Genomic DNA, 19,933 nt, shown 5'->3' with positions numbered 1-19,933 from the left:
TGAAATATTTGTGTATTTATCCCACCTGTCCCATTATTGAGCTCAGAAATCTGTTTAAAATGTTTCTTCCAGTTCAGAGTCACTCATCATTGGTGATCCTTAAACTAAGGTCAGACTACATCATTTTAAAACACTGATAAGTACAATATTTAAGACGTTTTTAATGTGGAATATAATGCTTACCATTATAAATGGGCGACTTTGAATTATAAAAGACAAGGGAAATGGAAACACCAGGTTAAAAAAAAAAAAAAAAAAAAAAAGGGTGTTTAAAATAGTGCTGGTAATGATGATATACCATCTCTACCTCAGCAAATAGCATGCTTTTCTCAGAAGAGAAGAGTGAAGAGTGCCCTGTCTCTAGCTGGGTAAACTGATTACTCAGTCTCTGGTTCCCTGCATATCTGTCCTTATTAAAAGGAAGTGCAGAAGTTCAGCTGGATATATGCTGCAGCCTGTGCTGCTGACTGTGTCAGGGCAGAAGTGGGGGGAAGCTGATGCAGAGAGGAAAAGGAAGATTTCAGAGACAGACAGAATATTTATGGTAAAGTATTAGCTTGAGAAGTCACTTGCTTAAGAAATGTTTTTGATTATAAAAATAAATATTAAAAATATTTTACATCCCTGTCTTAACGTCTTTATCCACTGAATGCAGTATACAATAGGCTCCCAAGTGGTTATTTCAGTGGAGTTCTGAGTAGCATACAATGTCTTTGTGCATTTAGTGTTTTGTGCACAAAAACTGTTGGCTGGTGTAACAGCTTCATCTCCGAATTTGGTAGGTTTAGCATCCTTTCCATTAGCTCGTATGTGTGCAGGTGACGTCTAATGTAGTACTTGTAGAAAAGCTCAGTTAACTCAGTTTCTGTTCACCAGAGCAAGATGTTAAAGGCAATGAAGTAAGCAGGTCTGTCTGCTTAGCCTAAACTTCACTTCCATTGCACACCCAAGCTCTGCCACTTAGCCTCATCACTCTTCTTTTCCATGGATACTAACTGGCATTATGACTTTCTCCCAGCAGACACATTTAATTACTGCATATGCATACTGATGAGAAATCATGGGACTGGATAAATAACATAGTGCTAGAGTCACTTGAACAAATTACTGCATGGAGTAGAGCATACTGCTTTAAATCGGTATCTTTATGTCCTATTAAAAAAAAAAAAAAAAGTGAATATCTCATCTATGTCAGTGATTTTAAAACGGCATATATATGTTATTTTCTTTTTATGAAGAAATCATAGAAATGAGATTCATCAAAGCTTAGGCATCAGTGCTCTACTGTTGTTAGCAGAACTAGTGCTATATGCTGCTTACTGAAAGAGAGGGATAAGTTACATTTTTTTCTTTTTTAAATAAAGGCCTTTTTATAACGGGAAGGCTGTGCTGGACTTTACAAATCCACCAGGTAGTTTCAAACAAACATGAGGTCCATACTCATGTAAATATGGTGTTCCATTCCCAAAGAAATTAGATGCAGATTTTGATACTTTGATTGTGAGCAATTATGTGAATTATACAAACAGTGTATTAGAGGCATTTTACTCACATTTTTTTTGCTTTGCTCCTTTGACATACTCATATTGATTCAGTTTTACTTTCTTATATAGTTCAGCAAAAATCATACATTGGAACAGGTGTGATGTAACACACAGTTGCAGTCACATTTTGATTGGTGCAGATAGATGTCTTCCTATATATCCAGTTGGTCAGCTGAACCTGGTACTGTTAATAGTCTCTTCCTGGTGAAAGAATCACATCAGGTGAAGTCAGACAATCCAGCTCCTGCTTTCCTCATCCCTGGGGAAGAGGCATATGTTTTCCAAAAATAAGCAATTGCCTGTGACAAAGGTTAATTAAAAAAAAAAAAAAAAAAGAAAGAAAGAAAAAAGAAAAAACAAGGATAAGAAAAAAGATCATGCTTTTGACTTCTACAGTTGTGAAAGCAGAACTTTTGAAGTGTGATCAAGCTCAATATAGAGATGTGAGTTGCTGGAAAGGAAAAGAAAAGCACAGAGGTGACAAGAAGTTGCATATTTTAAGTGATAACTTATTTGTGACTTTGCATTGGGGATGAGACATGAGCTTATCAGCATTATCTCAGTCTTAACAAGGTTGTAGATGCAAAGGTAATGTGTGTTCAGCATGGACACTTTTCACTTTCTGTACTTTTATAATCTATTTATAGAAAAAGATGTACAGAGTATGGTATCCCAGTTAATGTATGTTGACTCATATGTATGTGAGTATGTATATATGTATGTATACATATATATGTGCATATAAAAAAAAACAGCAGAAGGGAGTCTGATTTAAGCTGATCAAATCAGATCTGACAGTGTCAGTGATGCAACACAGCTGCTTTAAAGTAGTTATCTCACCACTTATTTATTACAGCCAGAAACAATATCATTAGGAAGATTATTATTGTATTATACTAGAGTTTCCTAGTATGAAAAACTAAAAAGAGAAAAGGCAGATGCAAGAAGGGACTGGTTAGGAATGACAAATTGTGTTATGGCTTTTAAATTTGACAGACTGAATTTGAATTCTCAACAAAATGACGAGGAAAAGATTGACTCCTCAGCATTCCAGTATGAACTCCTGTAAAATACATGTTTTCCAATAAATGTCTTTGGTCTTCACTAAATAGGCTGCTGTTAAATTATCCTGCTACTCTTTGCATGCTTGGAGGTACCATGAAAGTAACACTGCAGCATTCATTCTGTGGTGTTTAGAAACTCTCACCTTGACAGACTCAAATTTCAAGGTTTTGGCATATATCTAAGTAAATAAACAAGCTTATATCTAGACCATGTAAACAAACATAAAAACAAGAATAGAACAACAACAAATCAGGACAAAAGGAAAGGGAAACAAGTAATTCTTATAAATTTAGAGCTTTTCTGAGGGCATGTTTGTGCATTTTCCAGCTAAAAGCATTTAGAAACTCACTATCAGCAGCTCAGATATTCCAAAGCATATCATGTTAAAATATTAAATTGCTGTTTAAAAATATTTACTATTGACACAAGAGAGCAGTACTTGTTCAAGCAGTGTAATGAATAGAGAGAAAATGCCTGAGTTTGATGTTATTAAGCTTTTCTACGTATCCCTGTCTTCAGTCAGTGAACCATTTGCTTATGAGAAATTTAACCAGGGAAAATGTGAATCTTGAAGGACCCATATGTGAAAACACTTTTGAACCATCATGTTCAGAAGCTTTTGAATAATTAACTTGTCTCAAAGTCTCCTTACTGAGTCCAAAATAAGCATAATACTTCAATATACTGATAAAAATCAAACCAACAGTGCTTTTAAAATCACAACTAATTTAGCACCTGCAAGTTGGTAAATGGTTGCTTTTCAGACATCCACCACATACAATCCTGTGCAAGTTGCTAGCCTTGTGCCTGTTGCACATGTCAAATATAACCTATTAGTGTAAACTTCCTTTTTAGCTTTACTCTGTTTTTGCAAGGACAGGGAGCGTACAGATGAGCCATTCTTGTAGCTCAGATGACAAGTGGTAACTTGTTAAGTTCGGATAACTGTATCATTCACAATGGCCCGAAAGTATCCTATCCATTCTAACAATTCCTTTTATGCTACAAAACTATACTTACAGGATGAGATTTTTTGTGTTTTGTTTTGGTTTTGGATTTGGATTTGGTTTCTTTTCAGTAGGAAGTGGACTTCCTAAAATTGTAATCCTCAGCGAGAAAGAAATAAAGAAGGATTTTGGACCTGCTGATGAAAATGTGCTCAGTGCTGCATTTTCTGTTTCATGTGAAAGTGAAGTTTTTGAGAACACTTAAGAAAACAGATTTTAAAAATGTAGTGAAATTTCATAATCCCAATCAAAACTTTCCTTAATAACATATGCTATGGCAAACTTTTAGATGAAGTGATCAGGATTCTAGTACAAAGTTCCTTGCTTCAGCTGACATCCAGCGACATGGCCACACGTTACACAAGTAAGAGTTATACATAGCACATAAAATTCCTCTTGCATGAGACAACCACAAGCATTGATCTAAAGAATCTTCTTCTTCACTGAAACATCTTCATTGAATGGGGTGGTAGAAGCAAAGTATTACGAGTATGTTAGCCAGCTACTAAATAAGACTTTGCCTTGATACTGAAACTGTCTGCCATTGAATAAGACATTCCACAATGGCTCTTACAACAGAGCGTGATGTATGTGTATGCGCCAGGGTGCTAAGCCCTGCATCCTCACCCCCTCTGATACCATGGATAAAAGCTAAGATGAGAAAGAGATGTGAGGAACTTTGTGTGGGCCCACCTTGGCAGAGCATTCATGTTGGTCCTTGCCTGAGTTGTGGTGAAGGTGTTCTGCAGCCTTGTTCAGGGGCTGTGGAATGGGAACAGGGCCAGTGAAGATTCTGCTTGGTTGGATAAAGTCCTGTCCTTCCAGGCTCCACGTGCCTCTGCTCTTGCAGGAAAGCCCCATTATTACTGCTATTTGGCAGCCTTCTGGATGTATTTTTTTTATTCTAGAGAAATATTCTGCATTGTGAACTGAATAATAGTTCTGGAATAAAATCACTATGATGGCCAATTTATTCATGTAAACCAGACTTAAATGGATTTCCTGTTTCCAGGATTTCAAGTTTGATGAAGGTCACTGTCCATAACCTTTGCTGTATGGAAATCACATGTAGAGAATTAGCAGTAGATTTGTGTGAAGCATGTGCAATGAAGTCAGGCAGCACAAAATTGGCCTCTCTGGGGATTTTCATTAAATATATATATATATAAAGGATGATATTCTTAAGAATTTTCCTAGGGTTGTCTAGCATTACAGGTTAACCTTGCCACCTTGTGTTTTGCCTTATAAGTCAAGCAATGTTTGCAGCTTCTTGTAGCTTTTTAAAAATGTGTCCAGTGCAATATGCTTTTACTATATTTGCCTTGCATTGCTGAACAGATTTCAGTCAAGGGCTTAGAAGAGAGAAAGTGAATTTAAGAAGCTTGAAATTGAAGGAAAAATTGGCAAGAATCTCAGTGAAGAAAAATTGTAAGATTTCTCATTAAAAGTACAAAAAGTAGTCCATATTTTATCAAAGACAGTAAGCAGGATAGCTCAGGTAACTACTCTCTGTTCCCTGATACTAGTGAGAGCAGAATAATGGAAAGTTCGGTATGGAATTTAATTAATAAAAATCGAAGGATCAGGATATATTTAATGCCAGCCAACATGATCTAATGGAAAATAAGTCTTGTCACACAAACCTGAATTCATTCTTTGACGAGATTACAAGTTTGGTTGACAAAGAACATATGCAGATATAATGTGCTTAGAGTTATGCTTGGATTTCTGACTTCCTGGGTAAAAGAATATAGTGCTAAATTGTGCCAATAAAGCGCAGAGTAAAGGAATTCATAATGGACTGATATTTGAAAAAGTGACTGTATATGACAAACCACCATTAAAGAGAGAACTTACTGTAGAATTCTATAGGAATTAGTGTCAATGCTTTGTTCTATACACCAGCTTTGCCATCTTAAATATACAGCTGCTAATGGCAGAGTTTTCCAGAAAGATTAGTAAAATTAGAAATAGCAATTCAAGGCATTCAGAGACATTTACTGTGCAAGATCCATGATTCTGATTATCTGACTGGAAGGAAGACTCAAGGTGGATAGATTTCATTGCAAAAGAATCTTCACAAAAAGAAAAATTATAAATTCAAAAAGACAATTTAATCTAGGAAAGGAGGTTACAACAAAAACCAATGATATACCATTTTAAATCAAGCAAATTCAAAGTGGAAAAATTAGGCAGAGTCTTTCAGTAGTCAGGTTGATTACCATTGAAATAAATTACTGGAAGAAGTATGTTAGCCAAATAACTTCCTGCATTAAGTATAAAAATAAACCATAGTAGCTTGTATAGGAAAACAGAAGAGATTTTCTGCTATTTCCATAATGCAATATATCCCAGAAAGTTGATCAGTCATACATAAAATTGTATCTATCTAAGAAATCTCAGATGTGCTCTGAAACTTCACTGGACCCAAAGGAGATAAAGTTTAAGGGGTTCATATTTTTCCCTCTCTCCATGTCTAGAAGTGGCTATCCTTGGAGATGAGAATGAACAGCTGGGTTAGATGGACCAAAACACTTTTAGTCTGACCTGCTGGCAAAATATATACATAACCTAAAAATGGTCACAGACATTCATTTACAGTTCCAAATGGGACTAACTTACATTGTATTTCCCTATGCTTAGTCATGCAGTTGAGTTTCACTGTCTGTGAGCTTCTTTACCTAGTGTAGCAGCTCAGGGAACACAATAGGAATTAATGATTATTAAATCAGAAGACCAACTGAGGAAGCAAAATAATATGTAAGTAATCTGAAGTATTTTGAATCGCACATACGATGAATTTGCACATACCTGTGCTTGAGATTAACTTTACATACTTCAGTAATTTCAAATCCTGTCAAGAATAACAGAATTTCAAAAAATGTAAGTGTAAGCATAAATTCCAACCATTAAAATCTCAGGTGATATCAAGATCCACAGTAGGATTTATTAAAAATATCCAAATAAACAATGATCTATTCAGAATTTAACCTTATGGCCTGCTTGTAGACTTCCATGAAGCTTTGGAGAACAGTCCATTGGAAGAATGCAGTCATCACCCTTGTCTTCTCCACACCTTTTAGGAAATTCTGATATTCACAGAAACCTTAACAGTTTAATGTTGCGACCTCCTTGACACATTCAGTACAGAAAATTCTCCAACGATTCCCTCTTGAATTCCTGTGTCAGGAATTTACTATGCTGATAGCAGTGTGCGTATCAACATATGGGACTTAAGGAGCTAGGGAGACAGCTGGCTCTGCTCTGTTGGGTAACAGATGCAAATCTGGAGAACTGGTAGGATGACATAATTCATAATTAATAGTTTCAAATAGTATCTGCCTTAGAAAAAAGGTAGAACAGAGTAAAACACTGCCAAAGCCTACAAGAATCCAACCCCCCAAAAACATTGAAATGTTTGTGCTAACATAGGCCAAGAACTCACTTAATTCCATGTCCTGTCCAAGTCTCAGAAGATGACAGTGCCAAGCATCCCCATATCTGAGACATGAAACCTATAGGTTAGGATTGCTGTAGTTCCTGAAGCCCTCTACAGAGATCCTGTGGCAGTGTTACTGGGGGAGCCACGACTGCCTGCACTTCCTGGTCACTAAAATACTTTAGATAAACAAGACTAGCCATCTAGGTCTGTACTTGAAGATGTTGTTAAGTGCAAGGGTAGAGAAAGATGAATCAAGATCATTCTGTAGACAAAAAGAAAGGGTTAAAGGCTCAGTCACTGTGTGGACAGAGTTGCTGTCCTCAGGAAGTTAGTGCTGGAACTAGCACCTGACTATCACCAGGATCATCTTGCATATGAAGGCTTTGATGTGCCAGGCTGATACCATTATTCAAAGTGTCTGAGAACAGCTATTTGAAAAGCAAAATTAATTCTAGTCTTGGACTGTAAACCAGTATGAACCTCCTTGCCTCAAATCAAAGATTAACTACAAAGGAACTCATCATGACATTGGAAAGACACTCTCATGTTTAGATGATTAAGACTGTGAAGTTACCCAGTGACCAGATTGTACAGGACCAAATCTCCTTACTTATGCCAACCATTTCCAGAAAAGTGGGAGCACCTGATTTTCAAGAGGATGCAGAACTTAATCCAAAGGTCTAGAAAATTATGAGCCTTACCTGAGGATACTCATGTATTGTATTGCTGGTTCCTAGGCAGCATAACAAAAAATTACAACTAGTAAACCAGAATAATCATAACAAAGTAATAATGACTACAGACATGCCCTAGGAAGAGCAGGAAAAGTATAAACTTATGTAAATGTACCTGTTTATATTCTCCTAGCTTCTGACTACTCCTAAATATAGAGTATCTGGAGCTCAATGAAGTTTTTTGTATGATTATTCTGAAGTGAATTTTTCTTCCAAGTACTTGTTCAGTTTTCCCTTGAGATCCTGTAAATGTCATGCATTTACAACACTCTTCAGCAGGGAGTAGCAGGGTCTGCAACCCATGGACTGAAGAGCAGACACTTGGGGCTTTCTCTGAAAAATAAAAAAAGAACCCACTCAAAACTGACTGTATTTGAAATTGTTGATACAGGGCTCATTTGAAATTTAATTACTTAGATATTTTCTCTTGTCTATACATATACCAAATTCAGCACCCAATTCCTTTGAATCTATAAGAAGATCAATATGAATAATTCCTAGAATGCAATGTACCATTCATAACACCAGTTCTTGTTTGGTAGACTGCTGTAATTTTAAGTTTTTGGGATTTTAATTATCCTTGAAGATTTTCCAGAACCATATAGGTACCGTCACATTCAATGCAGCCAGTGAACTTAAAGTTTTGTGGGTCAGAAACATACCACAGAGTACCATCTATTCAATTATCCATGCTTTCACCTTCTCTTACTTGTCTCAGATTTTTTTTTAACATGGTTTTAGAAATCTTGTTGGGCACTCATTTTTCCTATTATCTGTAATTATTCTCCTTCATTATCAGTGTTGAAAATATTTTACAATAAAATTCTAGAAGATTGATTTTGAAATTCCTGTAATCTAGATAAGAACTTTGACACAGTGACTCTGAATGTTAAGTTAATTTTTCTTTATTAATTTTTTAAACAAAAGATACTTGGGATACATGAGGACATTGTCTTCAAGACCTTGAAAAAAATGGAATGTTAGGTCTCATTAGTACTGTCAAGTAGTGAGATAATCATGTGGGAAGTTGCTCATGAATGGGAATCTTTTTTAAGAAACTCCTTTGTTTTATATTTTAAAGGTTATTCTGAACAAAGAAAATGTGCAAACTCTTTCACAAAATGTATCAGTATTAGAATAGGAAACTGATTTGCAATTTAAACCAGAACAATAGTCCTGCCATCCCAAGAGACCATAGCAGAAACCTGGTCTCAGTCTGATTTTTATTGAATCCTGAATTCTTCGCTGAAAAGGAGACCTCAAATCCAATATTGATTGAAGCCCAATAACCTCCAGATCCCCAAAGTCCCTTCAGGTCAGCAATATAGTATATTACTGGAGTAGAATAAGAGAGTCAGCACAGACAGTGTTCCCTCTCCTTCTGTCACCCCTGCTCTGCTTTTGAATTCGTTGCGACTTGAGACAGTGGGTAAATAAGCTCCTCCATTATTGAGATAACTACTTCAGATATATTCTGAAAAAAATCGTAGTCATAAAATCATAGAATATCTTGAGTTGGAAGGGACCTTCAAGTCCAACTGCTGGCTCCACAAAGAATCATGCAAAAATCAGACAATATGTCTGAGAATGTTGTCCAAATGTTTCTTGAACTCTAGCGGCATGGGGCCATGACCACTGCCTTGGGGAGCCTTCTAACTCTCTGGTGAATAACCTTTTCCTGATATCCAAACCGAACCTCCCCTGTTGCAGCTTCATATCATTTCTCCAAGTTCTATTTTCCGTTACCAGAGAGAGGAGACCAGAACCTGCCCCTCTGCTCTCCTGTGGGGAGCTGTAGGTCACCATGAGTCCTCCCCTCAGCCTCCTTCTCTCTCTCTGCACAATCTAAAAGACCTCAGCCGTTCCTCATACATCTTTCACTCTAGTCTCATCACCATCTTTGTAGCGCTCCTTTGGACCCTCTGATAGTTTTATGTCCTTTTGTACTGTGGCGCCCAAAACCACACAATACTTGAGGCAGAGCCATAACAGTGCAGTGAAGATCAGGACAATCACTTCCCGCAACTGGTTGACAATGCTGTGCTTTCATGAATTCCTGGATAAGATTCTGGCTCCCTGGGTACACTATTGACTCATGTTCAACTTGCTGTTGACCAAGACCCCCAGATGTATTCGAGTTCGGCTGATCTCCAGAACTTCACAACCCAGTCTGTGTGTATAGCCAGACTGCCCCTTGCCAGGTGCAGAAACTGGCACTTAAACTTCACGTGGTTAGTGACTGCCCAGCTAATTTGTCTAGGTCTCTCTGCAAGGCCTCTCCACCCTTGAGAGAGTCAACAGCTCCTCACAATTTAGTACTGTCAGCAAACTTGCTCAGAACATCTTCTAGTCCTACATCCAGTTATTTATTAAAACATTAAAGAGAACTGGTCCTAAAATTGAGCTGTGGGGTATCCCACTAGCAACTGGCCACCAGTCTGATCTAACTTTGTTTACTATAACTCTTTGGTGCACATCCATCATCCAATTTCTCACCCACTGCATTATGTTTATGTCTAACTGCATGCTGGACATTTTGTCTGGAGGGATAAAGTGAGAAACAGTAAGAAAAGCTTTACTGAAATACAAAAATGTAACATCAACTGAATTCCTTTTGTCAACTAGGTGGGTGACCTTTTTAGAAAAGGAAATTAAACTAGTTAAATATAATCTTCCCTTCATGAATCCATGCTGGCTGTGACCAGTGGCCTCACTGACTTTCAGGTATTTTTCAGTAATTCCCAGCATAATTTTTCTCCATAATTTTACTAGGCACTAATGGGAGACTGACAGGCTGTAATTAGCAGGGTCTTCTTTCTTGCCCTCCTTGAAAATTGGAAGAACATTTGCTACTGTCCAGTCAACTGAACTTGTGCAGATTCCCAAGAGTGCTGAAAAATAATTGAGAGAGGTTTCATACTGACATCAGCCAGCCCTCTGAGTACTCTAGGATGAGTGTCATTGGGACCCATGAAATTACATGCATCCAGGAGGAGTAGAAAATCCTGTAGAAGTTCAGGGTTAACTTGGAGATGATCATTACCACAGTCATCTGAGGTTCCAGAGCATATCATCAACACTGAAGACAGAGGTAAAGAAAGCATTAAATGTCTCTGCTTTGTCTATGTCCCTGTTTGTACAGTGACCATTCTCATCAAGTGAAAAAAAAAACAATGTTCTCTCTGGTCCTCCTTTTGTTGTTAACATACTTTAAAAAACCCTTTTTATTGTCCCTACAGTATTGTTCAGTTTCACCTCAAACTGAGCTTCAACTTCACGAATTTTCTCCCTACAAAAGTGAACAATATTCCTGTAACCCTCCCATGTTGCCTGACCTTGCTTTCAGCAGCAATACACTTTCTTTTTTGATGAAGCAATAGAAGCTATCCTTCTGCCTCAAAATGATAGCTTGCTCTGTAGAAACACTATGCAAGATCATGATTTTTTTTTCTACTTTATATTTCCTCTCTAGCAACTATAGAGATAAAAATACAGTGACCTGAACTGAGCAGAATCCAACTGAAGAGATCCAAAAATTAGAAACAAATAACAAACTAGCCTACTTTCATATCTCTTAAAACAATCTAATATTCAAATGCATGTTACTAAGTCTCCTGTGAAACTAAAAAGTGTTTAGAGTCTGTTCTCTGTAGATTCAAAAAGAGGATGCAACCAGAATTGCTAGCAATCCCAAAAATCTAGGTCAAGTGTTTACAATATAAGAAGATGAAGGTTCATTCTTCATTCCTCATAATAATAACTATTAATTGGGATAATGAAATCATTGAGATGTCTCATACCATTTGTTGAATAAGGCAGTTTAGGAATGCTGCCATCTGTTATTATCTATGACAGTGATTACAGACAGGCAAAACTGAAGTCTTTCTTTTCAACAGTCTGGAGATCGTGAATATAAATAATCCAAATGCACTGAGCATTAATTCAAAGGCTGCTCTGAAAGTAATGCCTCCTATTTTATTATGTTGGTCTGTGATGTCAGAAGTGGTTGTTGGTAGTATGGAGTAGTGGTTGAATTTTCCACCAATATTCCATTACATTTTGTTGCCATGTGACAGATGGCAGCAGAGCAACGGTCTGACAAAATGGCGTCTGACATAAAAGTGCATATGAAGCAAAGGTGTGAAATTGAATTCCCCCATGTGGAAAACATGGCACCCATTTACATTCATCAACACTTGCTGAACATTTATGGAGGGCAAACAGAGGATGCGAGCACAGTGTAAGACAAGCCACATTCCAGATGGCCATGCAGATTTTCACAAGTACAGCATGCAGGCTCCTGTTCATTACTGGCAAAAATGCATAGCTGATGATGGTGACTATGTTGAAAAATAATGTTTTGTAGCTTAGAATTTGCTGTATAAAATAGCATTTATGTGCTATTTGTATCTCTTGTAGTTTCCCTGGAAATAAATGGCCGGGAGGCATTACTTTCAGAGCAACGTATGTAGGAAGGAAACTGCTATGTTCAAGTATATAATTTTAAAGTATCTCAATGCTGAGTGGATAAGAGTAAACAGATACAGGATTTAAAACATAATCCAATGAACGAATCCCTCAGTTATGACAGTGTTATACAGAGATACGCCAGAGAGGAGGTACAAAAGCAATCTATTATTCAAAAGAAAAAAAATGATTTTTTCTGTAAACCACTTAGAAATTTTCTCCCTCACCTGTCTATCTAGATTTAATTCGCCATTAATTAGTTTGTGATATACCTAGATGAGTATGAGTGTGCATCTAACTTAAATTTCAGGTGAGGGTAGTGTCTGCTTAGAACTGAGCAAAGAGAAGGAGTTCCTGGCTAAGTCCCAGCCCAGTCCTAGGCTAAGCTTTGGGTTAGGTTTAGGCTTCAAGCTAGGACGGAGATCAGGTGTAGGAGTGGGGCTGCCAAGGAGTGACCTGCAACTTCTTTTCTATGAATATACCCCTTTGCTTCCATATCATAGCCCATCCCTCAGACTCAAACTCAGCAAGTCACTTCCATATTTGCAGAATGAGGCTTCATTCCACAGAGGTGGAAGTTCTCTTTTGTGCACTCCTGGACAGTGCTAACACTTTCACCACAGCCTGACCAGATGGAGCATCATGGTGGAGGGTCACTAGCCACAATTTTTTGTCTAGATGAAGGGCTGCACCTACTCGTGAACTACTAATGTTGCACTCCAGGCCTAAAATTTTTATTCTGATGTATCTTCACTGTACCTACACCTCAGGTTTTTGAACATAAACTGAAAACGATACACGATCATTGTAACTGTGTAACTGTAAGCCCTTGTTTTGAATAGAGTCTCTACCTGTTTGGCAGGACCCTATTATGTTCCAAATACATTGTTGGCCTGGTCATAGTCTCTTGATAATGAACTGCATAAAACAAGGATTAATTCATTGTTAACTGCTTTATCTCAAACTATGCAGACATCGCAAATTCATTTGCATTTCAAAGCAGGGATTTGCTCAGAATATTCGGATTGGCTTAAGAACACCTGCTTTTCAGATGCAGCAAATAACATATACATACATAGTGTTTCTGAAAGGCAAGCTTCAATCTTATCATTAAACTCAGAATATCAGAAAGAAAAAAAAAAAAAAGAAAAAAGAAAGAAAAAGCAATAATAAATGAAATTATATTTAAAATGTGCAGGCAGTGTTCTAGAAAATTATTTCCCTGCCCTAACGCACAAGCATTTACTGGAGGTGAAGGACTTTGTCAGGCATTTCTGTCCCTTGAGTCACCTCAGCAGCGGGACAGAAGCACCAGCAAGAGGCAAGAGGAGTGGGGTTTGCAGTGCTCTTGCACATGACTGGCGTCTCATTGTGGAGCCGCAAAAAGAGCAGCTGCAGAGGGAAGTAAGCATGCAGTCTCCTCATTTCACTCGTATGTGAAGACAGCACATTAAAGGAATACGAAGGAAAAAAAAAAAAAAGTAGATACAGTGTTCCATGCAGCTCTCACTGAAATGTGAAAAATCAGACGAAAATCTTAAAGCTTAGTACATTGTGTACATAGGAAGGGCAAAGAGGAGGCATGCAAGGGGGATTAGAAAGGGATCTGGCTGAATTTTTGAAAGCATGTTAGTAGCTACGAGGAAATGCTTGAATGTAAAATGCAGAATGACAGTTATTGTATTTTGAAAGGATTCAAAAAACTTAAATTTTGTCTTTTCTTAGGGATTTATCTAACTGAACATATCTGCAACAGAGGCATCTGAGTTTGCTATCTTGGCAGTGGGAAGAAATAGATATTTTTGATTGTGATTCATTTGATTTAATTCAGATATATGTGCTGGGAGGTGATGACTCACAACCTTGGGGTGACTGTATCTCTGAGACTCAGTGGGGTGAATCCTGCCTCTTCTTGAGACACTGCTAACCTTTTGCAGTTAACCCTCGCATGCTTCATTTATCCCTTGTGAGATAGGGATGTTTAATCTATTTCAAAGAGAAGAACAAAGATTAGCCATTTATTTTTAAGGAATACTTGGACTGAAGGTGTTAACGTATATGCAGTTGTGAGTACAGATATAACATAATTTCTAATAATCAAGGCAATTTTGTGGTAATTATTGCCAATAAAATGAAGCTACTCACAGTAGAGTTGGAAAGATACAAATACTCATACATTGCACACCATAATTCTTTGTAATAGTTTACTGAATTGAAGATAGATGTTTCAAGATGCGACAACTGAAATACTCTTCCTGTAGAAGCAAAACATTTTTGAGAAAACTTTCACTTTTAATCTAATCATACACATTTAAAATTGTTCAAGAGGCATTTCAGATGATGATACCTCATCAGCAATTTGAAGTAAACTTAAAAACTGGAACCAGGATTTCCTCACAGGGACCTTCCTCTTGGGTGTTGTTCACTCATACATAGCCTGAGGACACAAGCTGCTGTGATGCTGGCAAGTGCAGGTGAAAGGCTATAGGCAGGGGTTATGTTTGTCTCAACAAAATTTATCCAAATTCTGAAAGCACATGTTATGCAGACAGTCAGCCTTGGCTCTCTGGAAACCACGAATCAGCTGAGGTTCTACATAACTTTTGGATAGAGCCTTTTTCTTCAGATACAAGCCAAAGAGACTGAACTGATCATCTCTTGGTTTAATCCATCTCATTGGCGTGCCTTAAGTTTAATATAATGATTCCAAACCTAAATTTCCAAGGGTGCTACCACAACTCCTCTAATCTTCTGAATTTGGAGGAACATTAGCAGAAAGGTATAAAATATATACTTTGGTAATGAAGTGAATTGAATTCCAAGGGGACAAAGATTTTTTTTTGTCTTTTTTTTTTTTTTTTTTAATCATTGATGATCAAGCATTTATTGCATCAGCAGACTTTCTGAGATCCCTTATAATCTCAATTATTTTGTGGTTCTGTATTTCTGTTAATAATTACTAAAACAAATGTTTCTTTTTCTGTCTTGTAAAGAAAAAAAGAACATAGTTACAGAAGCTAACAAAAAATAAATATGTAAATATTTGCAAAATGATATGTTGGAACTAATTTAGTTTCATTAACTTGAAATTTTTTCAAGCTTTTCAAGTTAAAATTGCAGAGTTCAGCATTGGGTTGTTGCTGCTTTTTAATCAATAGCAACCACATTTTTTTAAACACAAATTTCCTTTTGATTTCTACTAAAAATTGTTTTCCATTCTCTGAAATTGAAACAGATTTTGATGGGATGAAGTAGACTCCCTACCACACGGAGCTTTCCAGACTGGACATTTCACTGAAGGACTCATGGTTTAAGCTGACACTGTGCTAAAGAAGGAGTTTCTGGGTGAAATTGTATTGACTTTGTCAAGCTCGAGGTCAAACTACATAATTATAATGACACCTCTAGCCTTAAAAATCTATCTCTTCCTGAATAAATAATGCATCAGACATTATATACGGAATGCAGCAATGATATGATTAAGTATCTTTGATTTTCATTACATCCTCAGCTGCTAGTCTATATTTACAACAGCTACTCATTCATAAAAGTATGATCGTTTAGAAATTGCAAATATCAATATGTTGCACAGGATTCACATTCATTAACTGGTTGATAATTTTCTGACTAGCTTTCTCTATTTCAGTTGCTTTTTTTTTTTTTTTTTCACTTGCCTGATGCTAAATAGAAACTAGAAGCAGCAAATAGAACATTTTTTGTGTAGAAATGTTTGTTTCTTTTCTTCTATGCCAATCTTGCTTTGAGTTTTTAATGGTACTCAATGTTTATCCACCAATGTAATTACTCATGTCCCCAGAAGAGTTCAGAGCTCATTTGATCATGAAATTGAAAAGAGAGACTTTAAAAATTTCTCTGTATTACTCATGTTTTGAAATACTTATCTTTATAGACACGTCTGTGCTTTGACTCCAGCAAGGATTAGAAAGACACAAATTCAAAATGCAGATAAAATGCCAGTAATGAGAAAAAATGTTTGTTTGAAGGAAGAGAAGGAAGTAAGTTATTCAGTGAGACCACCTGACCAACAGACTGAAATGCAGAATGCAATGCACAAGCAATAGCACTCCATTGAGCCTGCTGTGAGCTCATGGGTTTTTTTGGCTGGGCTTATTTTTATGGAAAGAAAGTGAACTGCACTTTTTCAAACTTTCCTGATATGATGAAGTCATATTTGGCATTGATATTCCTGATGAAAAACTAAGTTACTGAGAAAGGCTGGTCAACTCCGCAACAGAGTAGAAACCAATGGTTTCAGCTAAAGGCAATGGCAAACCTCTGGATGATTTCAGTAGAGAGGCAGAATGTCAGTGCTCACGGTATTTCACAATGTATGTACTTCAACAAAAGCAATCAATTCCAAATACTGATATGTATTATATTAGAAAGTACCTGAAGACAAATAGAAACACCTGTGCCAAGGCCTTCCCAGAAAACCCAGAGGAAAAAAAAAATGACCTATGCATTCTAAAGAAGTATAGAATGGCCTCTCTCAGGAAAAAAATAAGCATTAAATAAACTCAAAAACTAAAAGGAAAAAATAAGCAGAAGATTCTGCCATGATATGTTAGGAATTAGAGTGGAATCTTTAAAAAGATGAAGAGAGTGCTTGAAATACCAGAAGTGTGTGCTACATAGTTTCTAGTATATGGTTTTCCCTGAAAGTGAGGGTATAACCCTGCTCTGTAGGTATCGCTAAAAGCTTTCATAATAATGTCAGTTGGAGTTTGGTAAAAAAAAGCAAGTTCCAAATCTCCTCCATTCCACCCATGTAAGTTAGGTAATTAATTCCAATTAATGCCACAGAAAGCCAAAAGCTTCTCTCTGGTATTAGATAGCTCTACAGATGCCTACAACTTCTTTGGACCTTCCTGTTCAGCCTGAAAATTCCCAAGGTACCTCATCTGAGTTTCTACTTGTAGTGAGCCCCTGGTGGATGAGCTGGCATCGATTCCTGCTTCAGGGCCACTGTGATGAAAAGGTGGAGAAGTGTCTGGTGCTGCAGCTTCCCATACTTTTTGTTTAATTTGGTGGTGCAGCAAGCTGACGAGATTTCTTCCCCATCTGTCATTTCCACCCCCAAAACACAGTTTGGTTTCTCTCAATTTTGTCTGTGAGGCTTTGCTGGAAATAAGATTTTTTTATATGATACCTCCTTGGAAAAAAGCTCTAGAAAAGAACCATGTTTTAATACAGCTCACTCTTGTGGTCTGGCTTACAGCCTTGCTCCATGCACAGTTACATCAGAAAAACTGAGCCGGCAAAAATCTGTGATTCTAAAGCAGGAACGAGATGGCAGGGGGGATGCAAATGCAGTGAATGAGCTTTTCCATGGTAAGGAATTGCAGCACAAATTCCTGGAGGGATGCATCCCACCAGCTATGCTCTGAGCATGCCAAATTCCTGTGACAGTTTAGAAATGGATGTGGTGGGGCCCAAATTTGTGCAACAGTCATGAAGACAGATTCTGCAGCCACAACACATCCATAGTGGCTTGTCTGGCCTGAGAGCACTTAAGACTTGTATTTTGGATAATGGCAGAATAACAGATACAAACGTGGGGGTTTGCTTTGTTGAAGTGAAGCTTAACTGACACTGGACCCCTCCCTAGTCAGAGACAGTGATGTGGAAAAGAAGATAAGAAGTTTGATTGCTTCTGCTGTGTAATAATGACTGTGGGATATAAAAGGGAACTGATGAAACATCATCCAAACAGTCAAAGCCTACTGCACCTGAAAAGGCTAGACTATTGAGGTTGATATAATTTAATTGTGTGGAGTTTAAAAAAAACCCTAAGATTCACTTCTATGGATCACTGTTAAACAACCTCTACTTTCTGAGTTATTTTCTCCCTGTAGGACTGCTTCCATGATAAAGTTGAAGCCAACACTATGAGTAAAGTTGCTATTTTTTTTACATCTGGAATATGAAACATGATATTTTAAAAATCAGCCTCATTATTGTAGCTCTGCTCTCTCTTTGGCAGCCAAAGATCTTAACAGCTGTAAATATAAGACCACATGTGAGGCTTTCCTCAGTGAAAAACTCAAAAATGGCTTATCTTGTTAGGCACAAGAAGCTGTGGGAAGCAGGAAAGAGGAGTTGCAGTGCCAGCGCCTGAAGTCAAATTCTCTGGTGAGTTGCCCTATGCTAAACACAGTCTATAAATCCCTTGGAGCAGACTGATTTGAATGTTTTCATGCACTGCTGACTTCCAGGTGAATACTTTCTGGCACAAAAGTGGGTTTGAAAGAAAACAGATTGGAGGAGCATGGCCTGTGTGTAGAGCTGCACAGTTAAACATGCCAAACTGTGCTTCCAAGCAAGTATTTTCAACTCCTACTTTGGTTCACTTCAAATGGAGATGAACTTGGAATTGGCACAGCAGATACTGGCACAAGACTGTACGTGGCAGCCAGGAATAAAGTCAGGAATTTGTTAACAGAGCCAGAATCACAGAAAGGAAGAAAACTGTTCACCTTAAGGACCAAGGAATTAATGTGCTGCACGAGACATTGCACTGCTGTGTGTCTCTGACAATCATCTTCCTGCCTCACAATCTAGAACTGTACAAATACCACCGAATGGCATCACGATTTTTTTTTTTCTTTCTTATTTTTCCCTGTGGTGCTTACTTAAGATGCATGATGCGGGATGAGAGCAGAGAAAGAAACAACCCCACTTTTGAAATAATTGAAAATCACCCAAGCTCTTCAGGATATTGGGTGATGTTATCCACCCCATGCTTGTCCGGGGATTGGTTGTTTTTCTCAGAGGAAGCAGGACAGTTAATTAGACCTAACTGAAGTAACAATGAAGATTTAAATCTCCTTCCTTTGATATTCGTAAGCAAATAGGCTAAAGATTGTTGGATTGATCTCACTGAGGCACCTCACACATGCATTTGCTGGCTTTTGCTGCAGTAGACACTTTTTAGTTAAGATTTTCAAAAATCTTTAATACTATGAATAGTAATTCCTGAATAATCTGAATGATCATTTATATGTACTTTTATATATATGTACCATACATAGAAATATTTGTCTAGTTGAATGCCTATGTGTTTATATACACCTTCCATGGACATACAGAATTTTGGTTTTAGTTATTTCAGATTGGCATTATATATATGTGTAAAAAAAAAAACAAAAAAAAAAAACGTACAATGCAGCATTTTATTCTCTTCTTTCACATCCTGTTTACAGTGAAGAATTGGATGTTAGCTTTGGAAGGAGGTTATGGGTGAACTGATCAGAGCCTCCCACAGGACAAGAGCCTGAGTCATGACGTAGAGGTGGCAGAGAAGGCCTCTACATCCCTGAGGTGCATTAACACGTTTCCTTAATTTTTAATATGAAGTCCTGCTTCATATATTCAGTGTCTAGAGGACAAACTGCTATGCAGTGTACAAATTACCCTTCTCTCTATCCAATAGACACAAAGATAATTACAGATGGCTGGGAGAGGCTAGGTACCAACTCTTGTCCTAATAACAAGCCAGTCAGAAATTTTTCAAGGAAATATTTTCATGTCAGAAAAATGCTGATACACCTAAAGTGGAGCTGCTCACAGGGAAATGCTGAGCTGGACAGTAGTTTTTTTTGTGAGAAGTGATGCTCAGTTGCACCATATAGTGTCTAGTCAAAGTCAAACCCA

This window comes from Phasianus colchicus, chromosome 2 (assembly GCF_987193195.1).
Source record: "Phasianus colchicus chromosome 2, bPhaCol1.hap1.1, whole genome shotgun sequence".
Taxonomy (NCBI): Eukaryota; Metazoa; Chordata; class Aves; order Galliformes; family Phasianidae; genus Phasianus; species Phasianus colchicus.
This window is presented reverse-complemented; position numbering follows the sequence as displayed.